The following is a 17,910-nucleotide window of genomic DNA, read 5'->3' as shown; positions in this document are numbered from 1 at the left end:
CAACTAAAATAGAGATCTTTAGAATTGCTCAAATTTGAAAACAAATCTTTCCATAACAGTGATGTCATCACTCATCCTCATCAGTTCATTTAGGGAAGGTTGGTAATTTTTGATTTGCTCTCTGGTGTCACCCATGAGACTTTGGACCAATTTTAAAAACGACTCGCATCGATCATTGTTTGACTTGAATATGGAAGCAGCTAGGCAAATTCTGATCATATGCTCAAATACTTCTTGGTTCTTAGTTGAATTGAACTTTCTGGCACAGTTTAATGCAAGTTCTTTATACTCTGACCGGCTATCACAGATTTAGTAAACTCTTGCCAGGATTTAGAATGATTTGATCTTGTAAGGCTCATTATAGATGCCATTGCTATTGATCTTCTTTTAGTAGTCTTCGAAGCTTTTTATTGATTGTTTTCCTAGCTATATTGCCTTTTAGTATTCAAGGTCTGACAAATAGATCGAGGCCAGCTTCATTAATGATAACCCGTGCTTGTTAGTCTTTGTCTTATTAGCCTACATGTTCTACTTCGCTTTGTAAAAATAATCAATTGAATCTTTCTTCTTTCCAGCTCTGAGGTATCGATCTGCAAGCTCATACTGTTTTAGACCTGTTTGGATAGAGTTGCTTCCCCAAAATTTGGTGCAAATTGTCAATGAGTCTTTCATATACTTTATCATATCTTCATTGGATCCAAGAATGGAGTAAAAATCTGACAAAATTTAAAAGAGATCGCTTCTCATCGGATGATTTTCTTATAGCCAATAATCTGCAATTTCCATTGCTCTTTAAAAGATTTCTTTAAACTATTTAGTATTTTCTTTCTTGTTGCACCACTAAAGATATGATTTGGTGAGATTCATAGTAAAGTAAGATGGAGGCTCTTCATTGATGCGATCGTAGAGGAAGTTTATACGATCATCTTACTCGGTTGCTATGTTTTAAGGAGGAAAGTAAAGGCTGAGGTAGTCTATCATCCACTCATCATTGTTTCCGAACTGATAAAACATCTCATATTTTTTATCTTTTGGGTTAAATAACTAGCCCAAGATTTTCTTTGAAACCTATGGAGATTTTATATATTTCTTTGCTTCGAATTTCAATTCCTCGATGTTTTCAGGCAAAAATCTATAGTAACTTTTTACTTTAGGCAGTAAATCAATGACAAAACCACTTTATAAGATTCGCATTTCTTAAAAAATCTTCTTTCTTTTGTTTATTTTTCCAACATCGATTTTGCAAGGAATGAGCTAAAGGATAGAATTAAAGAAGAACCCGGGGAGAATCTATTTGTGGTTCAAGATGATATTGTATTTCCTTTTAAAGATCAATGAAATTTCCTTCCAAAGTTCGTTGCTTTTGTTATTATTACCATCCAACAATATTGACATAGTTTACTATACTATCTTTGCTAGGGATGAGTTTTACTCAGCTATTCTAATCTTCACTATGGTTTCGTATATATAATCCTTTACAATTTTCGCAGTCATTGAGGTGTAAACATACTTCTTGACTTGATTATTCGGACAGCTGTTATAAACATAAGGCATAAATTTAAGGTTGAGGCCTTCATCATGAAAAATATTCTTCAATTAGGTGATCCTCACAATAGGAAAGCTTTACAGATAAAATGTACGTCCGAATTCTTTTGCTTTATCAGTAACAAAAGCTCCTAATTCTCTAATTTGCCTATTCTCTGTTTTTCCTATTTTATCTTGTGGTCCAGTAAAGACGAAATAATCAACACTGTCCAGCATATATTACGGTCGTATCAAAGTTAGCTCCTGAGGAAATTCAACATTTATCGGAAGATAATCATTTAAGTTTTAAAGATAAAGCAAAGGCTGGCGATTGCCTGGCTCGTAGAATTTTTAGAGACTTAAGATTGTGCAAAACTAAAGCACTCTATTTTTAACTCGAGTGTATCTCTATAGTTAGTGTAGTTAATCTTTGATAGTGTTATCGTACAGATAGGCTTCTACTTTCTAAGGGAATTTGCCTTAACAAGACCAATCATATTTTCAAATTAAATCAAGCATGCCAAAGGAACCCCGACAATAAACTTCTTATTGGTTGCTTCTAGAACGAATTGATAGTTTCTAAACTAAATTTTCAGCTTTTTGGCATTCAATGTATATCGATTCGCAATTTTGATGCTAAAACTTTCATTTTAATAGTTTCTAATTTTATCTTAGCGGGGATCGTCTTTGTTTATTGTCTTATAGAAAGACTCTAGCGCTGCTTGCTAAAAGTCGTAAAGAGTGAGGATGTTTCTCTATTGATAAAACCTGTGATTCCAGTCTGACCATTTCTTTGATCTATTTCTATCATTCCTTGAATCTTGAGGAATAGGCTAAATTCTGCTCTTTCCGCCTTTGGCTTGAGAAAGGAATCGAGACTAATCATTTGCAATATCTCTCTGAGGTTCCTTCACAATATCATGTACTGTTTCTTTTTCCTTGGGCATTTAAAAGATTGCTTTGTTCAAGGCTTTCATATCACGCTATTTTACACTGTGAGAGTACTTTTGAATTCAATCATCTTGATCCATTCATCTGCTAGCTCATTCGTATCAAAGACGAATTTCCAAATATGTTTTTCCTTCTCGTGGGTAAAAGAGAACTCAATTTCATTAGTATTGGGACTGTGCTGGTATGTCATATTTTAAACGACTGCATATTCTTTCTTTGGAGTTGGTATTTGTGTGCGAAATGGCAGATTTTTTATCTAATTTACATAGAAAAGTTTGCCTTCATCAAAGTTCAATACGAGTAGTCTTTCGTTCTTCATAAAACTCAAACTTTTTTGCTATTTTTTTGAAAGACTGTAATACAGTGTAGTGTTTTGAATTTTTTAGCTTGCTATCGATGCGCGTAAAGATTTTTATGTGTACTTTCCGTCCATTGTCGGATTAATCAAACTGTTATAAATAGGAATTATATTTTTCTCCAAGAATTAAAAAGATAGATTATTTAAGCGCCCCCCAACTTTTACGTTTCCAAAAATCTTTCTTTTTCAATACTTTTAAAGTAGGTTAAAAAAATAAATCAAATTGCCTTTAATTATGCTGACAAAAAATCTCTCTCTAGACAAAAATATTGAAAAGATATGTGAGGATTGATTGATTTAATTTAAATTGATATTTTTCTATTATAATTCAATATTATACCAACAAAATAATGTCAAAGCAGGCCCATCAACCATAAAGATTTGATGTATTCTATGAGCTAAAGGACAAATCAGGCTTCACCATCCCAGGAAGTGAACACGTCTTCAAGTATGACAGATACGGTGGGTGGTTTGATTAGTACCGCAATTATTATGATAAAAATGGAAATCCTGAAGACCCGCCATCTGATGATGCCTATAGTGACGAACACTCAGATCCACTCATCAGACAATGAGGATGAGTTTGAAAAGGAGTTCGGAAGGCCAAAGGATTATTTCGAAGATGAGGAAGACCATACCAATGTCCTTCAACTTTAAAAATTGCTGCCAACATGGAAGAGCTGAACCTCTATCCCAGCAACGGCCCCTTCAGAGTTCATTTTAAGAACATTGGCTATTTCAGCAAGAGAGAGGAAGTTTTCAAATGGTTCAAGGCTAAAGTTCCAGGAGTATCAAATGTCATATTTTTCAACAACTAAAAAGGCTTCAATGGAAGGGGCTATTTCATCGTTGACAACATAAAGGCAGGAGAGTCATTGATCAAACTCTAAGGCTAAAAGTATGGTGACAGGGAAGTTAGCTTTGAGCTGGAAAATGTTGAAGATTTTCTATTGAGCCCACTTGAACCTCATGAGCTTAAGGCTGATTTCAATGAAAAAGGAGGCAAAAAGTATGTGAACAAGTCTGAGGCTGCTAAAAAAGAAGTTAAGCAGGAAGTACCTTCATCTACTAACGCTTCCACCAAGCCTGCCGCAACTGGCGCAACTGTTGCAACTGGTACAAAGCCAAAACCCGCATATGTCAAAATTGAAGAAAACGAACCAAGGTCTGAGGTTAAAGTGGAGGTGAAACCTGTCAAAATCGAACAGAAGATCATTGCTCCAGTTGAGTAAGTGAAGGTGGTTGAAAATCTTGAAGATTTTGCTACTTATACCTTCAACAAAAAAGCATTTCCTAAGAAGTCAAGCTTCAAGTAATGGTTAAATTAGCATAAATTCACCGAAACCGACTATCAAGCTGTTGAAAAGATCCCAGGAAACGAAGAATTCGCTAAAATCACAATGAAAAAAAAGGTTTACTCTAAACTGAACAACACAGTTCACAATGGCCAAACAATTGTATTCAAACAATAATGATTCTTTGTGTTATTATCAGATTTACCCCATCAGCCAGAATAAGCTAAAATTTGGTTACGATTATAAGATTCGAGGATTAATATTAATTGATTATTAAGATATGACTCATTACGATTCTGACTAAAACTCTCCTAAGTATCAGAGGCTTCTGATTGAAGGCGGAAAATAAAAATTGACCTACAAAAATGTCACACAACTATCTTTGAGGATCGTCACTTTGTGTCTTTCATCCTTCTACTTTGGTTATTGTCTCACATATTTTTCAACATTCCAACCTTCCCTTAATTTAGCTGTAAGATATCATCTATTCTTAGGTCCTTGGCATTGAGAAGGATTAAACAACCCTTCAGAGTATTCTGATCGGTATTGTACCTGTTGGCGCAATTATTGGTGCAGGCATAGCTCCGCTATTGATGAGGGGTTTTACAAGGAAGTAAGGCATTCATAAATATAGACAGTTCATTCTATTCATCAACCTGCTGGCTTTGATAATCGAAGGAGTTATACAGGTCACTAACATCTATGTCTTCTTGGCATGCAGACTCCTTCAAGGCATCTTTATCGGTAATTACATGGCTCTGGTCCCAATTTACATCAATGAATTAGCTCCAAAACAAATCGTGGGAAGCTTTGGAGTCTTCACACAGTTGTTCGTCGTTGTTGCATTGGTATTCTCTTACGGAATCGGTCTTATCTTCCAGGCCACAAACGTACCCGACTAAACTTTTTACCACTTGATGGTGAGCATCATTGGAATTTTTGTCATTTTACAATCAATCTTGCTTCTGGTTAACTATGTACCAGAAAGCCCCAACTCTTTAATCGCAAAAAACAGATATGAAGAAGCTAAGGAGGTTATTGCCTTATTCACATAGAAATAATATGTTTAGGCAGCATTCAAAGAAAAACAACTTGAAGTCTCTGCCGAAGGCAGCTCGAAATAAGAAACTAAGATTAAATATTCATTCAAGGCATATTTGCTTGGATTTGAGCTGCCATTTATGCAGCAATTGACTGGTATTAACGCTATCGTCACATCTGCAGGCATGATCGTCTAAAAGATCTTGCCAAGTATCGACAATGATGTTCCTCTGATCATCAATGCAGTTCAGTTGGTCGCAACCATTATAACCATCTTCATCCTTACTCGAGTTGGCAGAAAGCCACTCACCTTGTTTGGTAACTTGGGCCTCGCGATAGTGGATATTGCAATTGGTATTCTGTTCGTCTTTAGCGATTGGGGACCATCAGGCATGTTTGTGTTCGCCTTACTTATCGTCTATATGATCATCTATGGTATTTCTCTTGGTCCTGTTGTCTGGCTTTACGTTCCCTAAATTATCCCTGCCAACATCGTCCCAGTCGCCACCTGCATGAATTGGTTGGGTTGCTCACTCTGCGTTATCTTTACCCCCATCGCTATCAAGATGAACGACAGTAACCCAGAATATGTATTCTTCTTCTATGGAGGCATTACGTTGGTCTTCTTTGTCATCAATTTGATCTTTATGGTGGAGACGAAAGGAAAAACGACGGAGGAAATTGCGAAGGAATTCCTCAAGGAAAATTGATTTATTTATCCTCTCTCAATCGATAGATTAATAATAATATCATGTTAGTGAATAAATCATTGACAATTATTCTACTGCTTGTGCTGGTGGCCAAGATTGAAGGATCGCTTTCAGTCTAGCCATTAACAAACGTTCTAATAGACGAAAATAATCGGTTTAGAGTCATGCACGGCGTGAACGTTGTCTACAAATAGTTCCCCTACTATCCCATTAGAACTGAATACAACTCGAATGGCTCACTTGTGAAGGAAGATTTTATAAAACTTAAGAATTGGGGCCTAAACTCTATCAGACTGTATATGGCTTGGGAAGGATTCGAGCCTAAGAGAAAGGAGTATAATTACACCTATCTATCTGTCCTGAAAGAAATCGTCAGGTAGGCCTAAACATATGGAATTTCGGTCATGCTGGATGCTCATCACGATCTATATAGCAAAAATTCTGTGGTGAAGGATTCCTGGATGGCTAGTCACATCTTACAACTTCCCAGCCCCATTCAAAGTTGATCTAAGGCGTGATTCTGAAGGAAACCCTTTGAAGTAGGATTGTCTGAAGAAACCTTTCTTTGAGTATTATATCTCCTACGATGTGGTCAGCTTTTCTCATGATTTCTTTACCAACAAAAACGGAATGAATGATAAATTCATTTAAATGTGGCTGAAGGTTATCTAATACTTCAAAGATGAGCCAAATGTTATTGGGTATGATATTTTGAACGAACCTACTGGTGGCAATTTTTGGAAAAATCCTTACTCGTTCATTGGTCCAGATCAGAATAACAATAGGCTTCTCCTTCCTTTCTATAAAAAGATTAGCAAATAAATCAGAAAGATCGAAAAGGACAAACTTTTGATGTTTGAGCCATCGCCTGTAGACATGATCGGCGGATTTTACTAAAACTTTAGCGAATATAACCATAAGGACCTGCTTAACTATCACACATACTGCCCTTTCAGCAAAAAGCTAGGAGGCCAGAAATGCCAGTTCTACAACTATCTTTACGTGAAACGAAGACAGGAAAACATTCATAAGCTTTCCGTAGGAGGAATCATGTCCTAGTTTGGAAGTGTGCCAAATACAGCTGAAGGGCGGGCAGAGATTAAGGATGTTGTCAAGAATGTGGACAAGTATCTGACAAGTTGGTACTACTGGCAGTACAATATAACATGGACTCTACTTGTTCAACCAGTCCACCTTGGCTATTTTCGTTCTACAATCCTGATGGAACACTTCAAGAAGAAAAAGTAAAAACCTTATCTTATTCTTATGCTTATGCCATTTGTGGAAAGGTAATAAACCAGACACATGCTTAAGGCTCTTATTCCATAAGTTTAATTCCACACAAATGTCTTAATGGCAAAAATACTGAAATATTCTTGAATGAGCAATATGATTTCCCCAATGGATTTTCGATCAAGTTTGCCCCTTCTTGTGATAAATGCAGACTAAAATATATTTCAAAAGGGTACTATGAGCTTATTATTGATGAAGAATATTACGGAAAAGCCTTTACTCTTGCCGTTGGAGCCAAAATATCACAATGATCATCTTCAAAATGAATTAATTAAGATATTTATTCAAAGTTCTATTTAAAGATAAGAAGAATTTTCGCAGATATTTAAATGAGGGTCGAACTTGTTAATTGTTTAATATTACAACAATTTTAATATTAAAGTGGGGATGACTAAAAACAATATATCTTTTAACATAAATCATTTTTTAGTTTAGAGTTGATTTTTTCATCAACAAATCTTTCCAAATCTTGCAAATACTCACTAATTCCTAATCTCATTTTGGCGACTCCTCGTTAATATTCTGCTCTTTGCGCTTCTGGTACTTCCGAGCTACTATAGAGAACGACTTCATCTTGATCTGGATTTTTATTATTCTTTAGTTAAAAATAGTTGTTCAGCCAATCGTCGCATCCCTTCATGCATGCGTCATTATTGTTGAGGAGTTTTCCCTCTAGACAGTTCTTCTTGCAGAGGTGGTTAGCGTAGAAGCTCTTTATCTTTAGCAGGCTCAACTTTTTGCGATAATCGTTAAGGAATTTTAGACCTTAGGCTGCCTTGCCTCCTATGATTGTTCACTCATGTGAAAATATTATTGGACTTAATTAAAATAATAAATTCATAACCTACCCATAGAACAAGCAATACGGCTATCCTTTAACGATTAATCAAAAATAAAAATGGCAAATAAATCTAGAAAAAGATGCAAAAAGATTTCTATAAAAAAAGGAGAGGCATTTTAACATTTTTACCGGCGTTTTTATTTGCAAAGAATTCTACAATAATGATAGCTTAGAGAACGCATATAAATTGATGATCATAATAGATAAAAACATCGATTTTTTATAGAATTCTAACAAAATAACAAAATGGAAAAAATATCATGGAAGCAAGTACGGCACAGCAACAGAAACAGCAATGTCCCAAATGCTCGTTGGGGACATAGCTGTTGCGTAATAGATGATGAGGTTATCTTCTTCGGGGGCTATGCAGGTACTTCCTTAAATATGTAGACTCAAACTACATGAACGACGTCTGGACTTTCAACACGATTACGATGTAGTGGAACGAGGTAGAAACAACCGGAGATATCCCCTCACACCGTTCCAACTGTTCCATCAACTACGATAAGTAAAACAATAGAATCATTGTCTTCGGAGGAGGAGGACCCAACAAGGTTAGATACAACACCATCAATATCCTTGACTGGAAGACAAAGGAATGGATGGAAATCACGCCTAAAATAAATTAACCTGCCCCCTGGGAGAGAACATACCATACAGCTGAATTATTCTCGCATTATCTCATCACCTTTGGAGGAGAAGGAATCGCAGATCTTGACGATTTGTGGATCTTCGACTTTGATACCCTAAGATGGACTGAGGTTCCCATCCCTAAAAATGCGACAAGGCCTTGCGCAAGACGGTTTCATTCCTCAGCCTTGGTCAATAATTAATTTTTCGTCATCGCAGGCTGCTATGCTAAGTACCGTTGCCTGAGCGATATTTACTCGATTAACTTGGCTAGTTTTCTCTAGACTGGAAAGGTGGATAATCTTTAATGGAAAGATCGGAAAATGAAGGATTTTACGTTTTTAACAAGATGGGGTCATTCCTCTTGTGTCTACGAAAACAAGATTTTCATCTTTGGAGGAAGGTTCTGCAACGATTTAAATGATATCTTGGTCGTTGATCCGAGCAAGGACTTGATTAGCGTGCATAAATTTGCTGGATAAGCACCCAGCCCAGGAGAAGACATAGTGCTTGCTTCTTAGGAAACAGTATGCTCATTTTTGGAGGATTCAACGGAGAATACTATAACGATTTGCATTACATAACTATCAAATTCCCAAAAAAGAAACTTAGGGTTGAAGAAACCATAACAACTAGTTCGATCGAATCGTTAAAGTCCTTAAAATCAATCTAATGGTAGGCAATCGAAACTAAAAATGGAGAAAAGCATTCGATTTGCGTGGGATTACTTATTCAAAGGTTTAATAGCATCTATAATTTCGACAACTTTTTGAAATAGATTGACGGAAAATACAATAGTCAGGAACTGGAAGAACTTCTAATGAGCCTTTATAGAGGCTACGGAAAGATTGATTTAGCTCTGGCTTACTAATTTGGAATAAACATGTGTGAAACTAAGGAATAGTTCGAGCATAACTTCAAAAAGTCTATCACATTGAATGAAAGAGAAACCATGTCGATCATCAAAAAGACCAAACCCTTAGAGCCTGTCATCCTCCTTGATTAATAAAGCTACGCTGCGTATTTGGAACAGAAGAGAGTTGAAGAATGCTATTTTGATGTTACCCTTAACGTGAACGATGAGGCACATTTTAGAGCAAATAGGGCCCTATTGGCAATCAACAGTGAATACTTTGCCAATCTATTCTCACAGAACTACTTGGAGAATGAAGATATCATCAAGATGCCAGTGAAAGACGTCATCATCTTCGAAACCTTCTTGAATTATCTTTCTTCAAACTTCATAGTGGCTTCCTCAAATGCCACCCATGCCTTTTGGATCGGTATTCTAGAGTTGGCTGAGTATTTCAGTCTGGAAGGCTTAATCAGGATATGCGAGAGTGAGCTTATGTCTTATGTTTCTGAGTACTCTTGTGAGGAGCTGCTCCTTGTTGCATTAAATATGAATCTGCGTGAGCTTGGAACAGCCTGCAGTGAGCAAATCATCAAGAAGATGGTGAACCTGAACAGATAGAGTAGCCATGAGCTACTTTAGGAAAAGTAGAATGAATACTTGTTCATTCAAAGGCAAGAGCTCTTGAAAAAGGTTTACAATACTCAACGTTTCGACATTCTTCAAAAGAAAATCGATACTGAAGATAAGGAATAGAAGAGCAGCTTCAAGAAAAAGTAGCACAGCAGTAACGAAAACTATCAAGAAGAGAAATAAAACAATTAGATTAAAAATTGATTCATATTTACTTTCTACTCATTAAATTCTTTGCGAAATATGCATGAATATCCATCAAGATTACAGTTTCTGTGAATGTCCTTCTTTCTCTTAAAAGTTTTCTATATACCCTTTCTTTTATTCCATTTATTCCATTTTCTTCTAGATCTTTTTCTTGAATCTCTTGCTCATTTCGATGATAACAAACACCAAAATGAACAAACTTAAAACTCCTATAACTATATAGAGTTTTGTATAGTTTTCTCTGATTCCACAAGTGTCATTTGGATCCTCGATGTAAAATCTGTTTGCCCATGATTAAAAGTCAGCGAATGAGCAAGAGTATTGATTATTGCATATGGGCAAACTTCTTTCAATTCCGTTGTAAAGGACCTATCATAGATAAAATATACTTTAACAGTATGCGATAAATTATCTTCCTACCAAAGCTCGAGAATAATGTTTGTTGCGAATTGAGGATAAGTATTAATGCATGTTTTGGAGTTATCTACTCCATTAAAAAAGTTATCCATGAGGCATCTGATACTGATGAGATTGAATGCGCTTGCTATACTTAGAATGGTGGTATCGTGAGCACTAAAAAGGACAAGTTTTGGTCCATTCCCTCTCTGTGCCTACCTCATGTGGTAAATTGTATTTTGCAATAGCCTTGTATTGGATATTTTTATCTGATCCTCAGTATAGAAAATGGCCAGTAAAGTCGAGGTAAGCATTATAAATTCTAAATAAAAATGTATTACCACTTGTTTTTTGATATTCGGGAGTATCAAAAAGGCTTAAGTACTTTCTTCCAAGGAATAATTCACATTCATAATTATCAATGTAGTGGTACGCATCCTCGTATTTTACTTTTTTATTTACTGCATTTCCCAAAGCAGATAAAAATGCAGTAACTTTTTAAGAATTTTTTATTTTCATAGCATCTTCACTAGCCATATTTTCTTTACTCCAAAATTTTTGATTAGGACAATTAGCAAACTCATATTTAAGCAAAAGTCTCCTTCATCATAGGGATTGGCTCGATATTTATAGCTATCACTCTGAGGGATAAAAAGATCTTTTTAAGTATGGATAGGAACTGGATGAAATTTAGTAAGAGAGTCGCCAAACACGTTAAATTACGTTGCATTGGTGTCTGATTCTCCCTGATATGAAAAGGAGTTCAAAAAAGGAGGAAACGAATAATTGAATTGAGAATATGGCAATTGCGCAGCTGGAAGTTTTTCTAAAAGTCCCTGAATTTGCGATTGGGCACTTTCGATGGTTCTATTGACATTTGTACTTTTAACGTAGATTTGCGACTGATGATATTTGTTTGCGAATTATGTTCCTGCGAAGAGTTGGTTCCAATACTTTTGGTACATTATCTTTCCTAAGATATACTGCATGTGCTTTCCCTCGTCAGTTAACTCTCCTTGTTCATGCACTTTATCGACGAATTACGAATTGTCGTTGTTCATGGATGTGATGGGATATCTTGCCCCGTGCCGAAAGATCTATTGTACGTATATCAGTCTGCGAGCTTCCCCTGTCATGCACATGAAGAGAATCGATATCAGAATCAGCAGGTTTGAGCTGGGATTCATATATTTAAATATAAAAGTTTTTAATAAAGAAGCACGATCAATTTGTGATAAAAAGCCGTAAGTAGTATTAGCTAAAGAAAAGATAAAGAGTTTTGAAATTAAATAGGAGTAGAACATGAAGAAAAAATAACCTGTTAACAAACAACCTGGTATTACATTCAATAATATTGAGAATGTATCGAATTTTTATGGTAGAATTTTGAGTTAAGAATAGTGATAGATATCTCTGAAAAAATAACTGTAAAATGTGATTGTCAAAGGTTTGACCCATAAAAAGTAAAATGTATGATTAATAAGAAGAAATAATTACAAAATTTTGGTTGATTGGTTAAGAATTTCATCTTTATTAATAAATTTATCATCATTTAAGCTATAAAGACGATCCTGAAACATGAGCGGCCTATAAAAGCTGGTCTAAATACTTAAAAAATACCCCAACAGCCCTCAAAAAACTGCGGAAAAGTAGGCACTGTATAGAAACTACCTTACCAAATAAGAAATAAAAGCAATACGTCAAAAAGCTAAGCGATAGTTTAGAGCACCATGGAGAGGTAAAACAAACCATAAATTAGGAAACAGCATCTAATAAAGAAAAACAAAATACAAGGCAATCCGAGGAAAATGCTTGAGCAATGGTAAATCGACAGAATCCTTATATCCGATCGATCCTTTTCAAGGAGTACATATTTATTCAATTAGACCTAAGGTAAGTGAAAGTCCAGGAGCTTGCGAGTAATTTCACAAGATAACATCAAAGGATGGAGACGGCACCTACCCTATCTTATGAGAGCTCACTTCCCAAGATAAAGAGAATTCAATCATAATTATACCGATAGGCTTTTAAGCCAACAAGCTAAACCCTTGAACTTTTTGGAATGAAAGATACAAGCCAGGCAAAATCCTATTCATCGAGGGTTCAGAAAAGAGAGAGTTTTGGATAGAATGAATGATAGTTTTAATTCAGTATATGGCTTAAAATAATTGGTCTTTTGCCTAACTTTTGATTTATCTTTTCCAAAATGTCGGCTTGAATGTTCTTTCATGTAAGTTCTAGCTTATATGCCTTTAAAAGCAAATAAGGTTCCCATTTTGCTGTTTATCAGATATCCTTCAGAATTTTGCAGTTTTGATTGAAATAAGTCAATTCGGGCAGGTAAATTGAAAAGTGATTAATTCTGGCAGCAATAAAGACCGTTTTAACCAATAAATTAATATTTAATCCGCCTTATAATAGATTAATAAAGATGAATAATAATTCAAGATGGCGAATCTCAACAAAAAAACCCTCAAAGTCTCTCTGCAAAATGCCATATAAAGCTAGCATTAGAAGGGCATCCGAAGAATCAATCAAACCATACTTCTATAAGAAGAATCAACCAAATGCCACACAGAAGAAAATCACAGTTACTGGGAATTACGAAAATACAGTTCATTTAATATGAATCTAGAATTCGTTTCAAACTCTTTTCGGGCATAAATTGTCATAAAGCACCCAAATCACACCCAAGCTACTCCCGAAAAAGTAATTCAACCTCCACTCAAAGCAATCTTCCCTTCAAAAATCAGAGAGCATAATTACAACAGAAGAGATTACGTACTAAATTTTTATCGAAAAAACAGGCAGATGATCATGAAACAGACTTCAAAGATAATAGAGGCGCAATGAATATTAATTGCTTTATTCATTAAACTTTTAATACCTTATTCAATCAATAATGAATCAACATCCCCCTTCCGTAGGTTCATAGATTGTATCTAGCCTAACATATTACTTTCTCCTTGAAGTAAGCAGATATTGTTTGGCTATTAATCCTAATATCTAAGAAAATTGATAAAAAAGTGATCGTGACGGGACTTGAACCCGCAACCTCAAGACCCGTAATCTTGCGATCTACCATTGATCTACACGACCAGCCTATACATCTTTTTTCACCTTTTCTTAAATCATAATAGAAATGACATAATCGAAAAAGCGCCCTATGAGCTTTACTGCTCGAAAGAACAAATAAAAAGGCAAGTTTCATATATCATATAATGTTGAAGCTTTATGCTACAAAACAAATTGTATATGTGTTTCTTCTTATCTTTATTGTTTATATCTGAAGTTGTTAGATATGCAAAATACTCCTGAATTCTTCACTAACTCAGAGCTCATAACCGTCACTGGACGTTGTGAATTGTTCATAGCGCCATCAGAAACGAGCTGGAGAGCGGTTGAGCTTTACGAAGAGCCACCTTACAAAAAAATTGCCAAATATATGAGAAATACAGAGTATACATCAGAGAACGTGAGGACTTTCGACACTTTGAAAAGATCATTAAACTATTTGCTTTAGTAATTCGTGCCACTATTACTCAAAAAGAGCCTCAAGCAGGAGTAAAGATTCTCATTAGCTATTTTTCTCTAAGAAAGATTGAAGGCTGTCAGATGCGAGCTGTTTGTTCAAGGAATTATTTGCCAAGCATGATCTTGAGGTTAATAAAAGCGAACATTTTGGTCTAGATGATGAAGGAGAGTACTTAAGTTCGTAATGAGATAATTGGATTGGAGTACTTGATTGATCCTATTTTCCAGGAGAAAATGAAGGAAGACTATATGACTAATAGTTTAAGCCTTAAGCATATCGATTTTGACTGTAAATAAGCAGGAGCTCCAAAACTTGCTTACAAAGCATTAGATTATCTTTGAAAACTAAAAATTAGATTCAGTCTTAACGCTACGTTTGAAAGTTTAGAGGAATAACTACTAAACATACTATAATTCGCTGCTCAATGAAGAGCCATTAGTCCAATGTTTGCTTTGGAGAAAGATCGAATATTATAAATAGACTCTTGTGGAAATATTGAAAAAATCGTTCGGAGATGTTCCACTTGTCTGGCTTTACAAAAGATTAGGATTTTAGGAACCATAAAATGAAGGATGGATTAACGTCAAGCAAACAAAAGAATCCCTTAAAGGAAAGTACAAAGGGTTAGGGTCTGGATTGAAGTCTAAAACTTGCGAAAATTAGTATTGAGCTGATAATTGATCATTTATTTTATTATAAGACGCTGCTCTTCTATCAAAAGCTTGCCATGGATGCAATTTGTATCTATATTCCTTTGCTCTCCTTTATCTTCTGCTGGAATCGATCCTGAAGCATTCTCATCGTCTCGTTATTATTCAGGATGTTTCCATAAGCAAACAGAAATACTGAATCCCTCGAGCTTGAATATTTCCCTGTGATGTAGCTTCGAAGGTAATGCACATTCGCATTCAACGGGACGAAGAAACTAAATGATACGAAATCACCTTTTTTATCCACCAGATAATGTGCTGATTGCTGATTTGCTTCGTATATTGTCACCAAGACCTTGTCGTCTATTATGTCACCTTTGTTTTGCATTATTAATTGCAAGAATATGAATAACAAGTAAAGCTTTACCTTTAATAAAATGAGTAAAATGAGTAAAAAGTAAATTTTAAAATATTGTAAATAGATCAGCTTCCCTTTTTTTGCTTCTTGTCACCTTTTTGAGGATTTAATACCGGTCTTCCTCTTTTTTTAGTAGCTGGGGAAACTGACATCTTTTGCACTGGGGGTTCTTCAACAACTGACTTCTCCTACTATTTATCTGTCTGAGTCTAAGCATCTTTGACTTAAATTTGTAGCGTAGGGCTTGGAAGTCATTATTGCAGAAGCTTTGATATCTTTTCTGCTTGCTTTCAAACTTCTCCATCATGATATTTTCGAGCTCTAGTGTTCTAGGCGCTCCCTGCTGATCCTGACTTTCTCTCTTTGGATTTATTCCGAGCAAAGTGGGCACTTCTTCAATGCGAGATTTTATTTGAAGCACTTTTAGCAAAGCAAATGTTGTTGCATGCAGATCATCATTGGCTTATTGCTCAAAGAGTAAGCTAAGGTGCAGAAAGTGCATTCTTTGTCCCTTTATACGGTAAGAAGGTATTTTCTAGCTAAATCCTTGTAAATTATGACACTCTCAGCTGCTACTCTGTTTTTTTGAAGTCTTAATTTAGCATTTAGATGATTAGCTTTTCACTCCCTTTTTACTTCTCAGGTGCTTCTGGTTTGATTTTTAAGGACTCAAGAGCGCTTCAAAGGCACTAGCCATGAGAGAAGGCTTGATTTTTCCGAAGGTTTGTCGATTGACTTCGTATGCATTCCTTCAAAGGCGGCAATTCTTCATTTTTGCGAAAGCAAGGAGTGCAGAGACGGATCTAGTTGTGTTCAGGCTTATTTAGTTTCCGCAAGCACTCGAACAAAAGTTGCTCATGAAAGCGACGACATGCTCCCGTAATTAGGTACATCCACATGGCAACTTGATTTCCTCGGCTAGCAGGTCGAAACCCTTGAACTCCTTCTTGCAAATGAAGGTATTGCATCGGACCTAGTAGAATGCTTCGTCGGCTTTGCATTGATCGGCGCATTGGTAGCATACTTACAGGTTTTACTTAATGAGCAGGCCATTCTGGGGCTATTTGCATTCGAGGCATTAAAGCAGTTCCTGTTGTGGACCTTACAGGGCTTTTTGGTTTAGCATTTTTCGGAGTATGGCTTGTTGCATTCCCCACAAATCATTTCCATTATCGTATATAAGTAAGTATAAAATATGAATGCTATATGTCAAATTAGTTACTTAAATAATGGTTATATTTAGAATGCACTCAATATGTATCAAAACGATATCATTCTATTTTGTGATATTTTTTATATTGCACCGTATGAGAATTATATGGATCAATTGCAGAAGCATCTTCCAGATGAGAGACAAATGCTTCTGATATCTTGAAGGACTGTTTGCTGGAAATCGAGAGTAGAATCTCCTTCGAAATCAGATTGGCAAACCTCCAAACCAATTGGTGTTGGAGTTCATTCGGTTGAAGGCTGATCTAAGTGTACTGAATCTATGTATCCGCCTGCTGTTCTTTCCAAATTGATGTGGTTGGCTTAGCTATCAATGTCTTGCATGTATCTATCCAGACTTGCTGGTTGCTAATCATTACATGAAAGCTGATCCTGGGTATTTAGAGCTTTTGACAAAGAGAGATTAGTATGTATTGTAGTCCGCCTGGTTAGTATCGTAATATTTTAGAACAAAACGTCAACATAAGAATTTATCTTGGGTTGCTGGAGCAAAGGTATGCGCGAGACGAAGTTGGCGGGATGATGAGACTATTGTCTTCTTGTCTATGCTGATCTGAGAGTCGATAATACGTGTTTAGCCATACTGAGGCAGTTCCTTTGGCAACTGCATGATAGTCAGAGAACTAAATACTGACTCCATCTAGTTGGAATGCTGTCAGAACATCTATAATATTTTGAGCAACAGAAGCAGCTGAGAGATTTTTGACACTGATGGGTGCTTAGTTGCTCAAAGCATTGAAGAGCAGCTGGCTGGAGGCTGAACGATATATTTCAAGTATATGTTGTTGTACACTGGAAGTTGTGTTTCCTGCAATAGAATCTTTGCCGCCTGTGATCGAGCTGAATGCATTTGCCCAAATGGATAAAGGAGAAGCTTCTTTTTGAATTGAGTTTGATGTTGATGTGGATGAAAATCCATCTAGTGAGACTAGGTTGTAGCTTGTTTGGATATTGTTTGTTGGATTGGATTGGCAGCACCCTGTTTTGTTGAGGAAAAGCTATACACTGAGAGGAAGCCTGATATTACGAACTACTGTAAAGGATATCGGATAAGTTAGCTTCGCTTGGATGAAAGGATGTGGAAAAAGCTTAGAATTATTAAAAATTTAAGCATTATAACTATAATTATTATGAATGACTTTTACTTCTTTGAATAGTCGAAGGCATGGTTTTAATAACTTCTTTGGAAGTAATTAATTCTCGAAGAATAAATATATTCTCTATAAGCAATTGCTCAGTAAAAAGCTTCAAATGATTAGGGGTTGGGGTTGGGGTTGGGGTTGGGGTTGGGGTTGGGGTTGGGGTTGGGGTTGGGGTTGGGGTTGGGGTTGGGGTTGGGGTTGGG

The 17,910-nt window shown here is 36.0% G+C and overlaps 1 non-coding gene across 1 annotated transcript; it reads right to left on the bottom strand.

Annotated features, from left to right (window-relative positions):
- Positions 1–13,759: 13,759 nt before the first annotated feature.
- Positions 13,760–13,831, bottom strand: TRNAR-ACG (transfer RNA arginine (anticodon ACG)). Its single transcript has one exon. It is a non-coding gene; the product is annotated as a tRNA-Arg (tRNA).
- Between the last annotated feature and the right edge of the window lie 4,079 nt (positions 13,832–17,910).

This window comes from Nymphaea colorata, unplaced genomic scaffold, assembly GCF_008831285.2.
Source record: "Nymphaea colorata isolate Beijing-Zhang1983 unplaced genomic scaffold, ASM883128v2 scaffold0185, whole genome shotgun sequence".
NCBI classification, from domain to species: Eukaryota; Viridiplantae; Streptophyta; class Magnoliopsida; order Nymphaeales; family Nymphaeaceae; genus Nymphaea; species Nymphaea colorata.
This window is presented reverse-complemented; position numbering and strand designations above follow the sequence as displayed.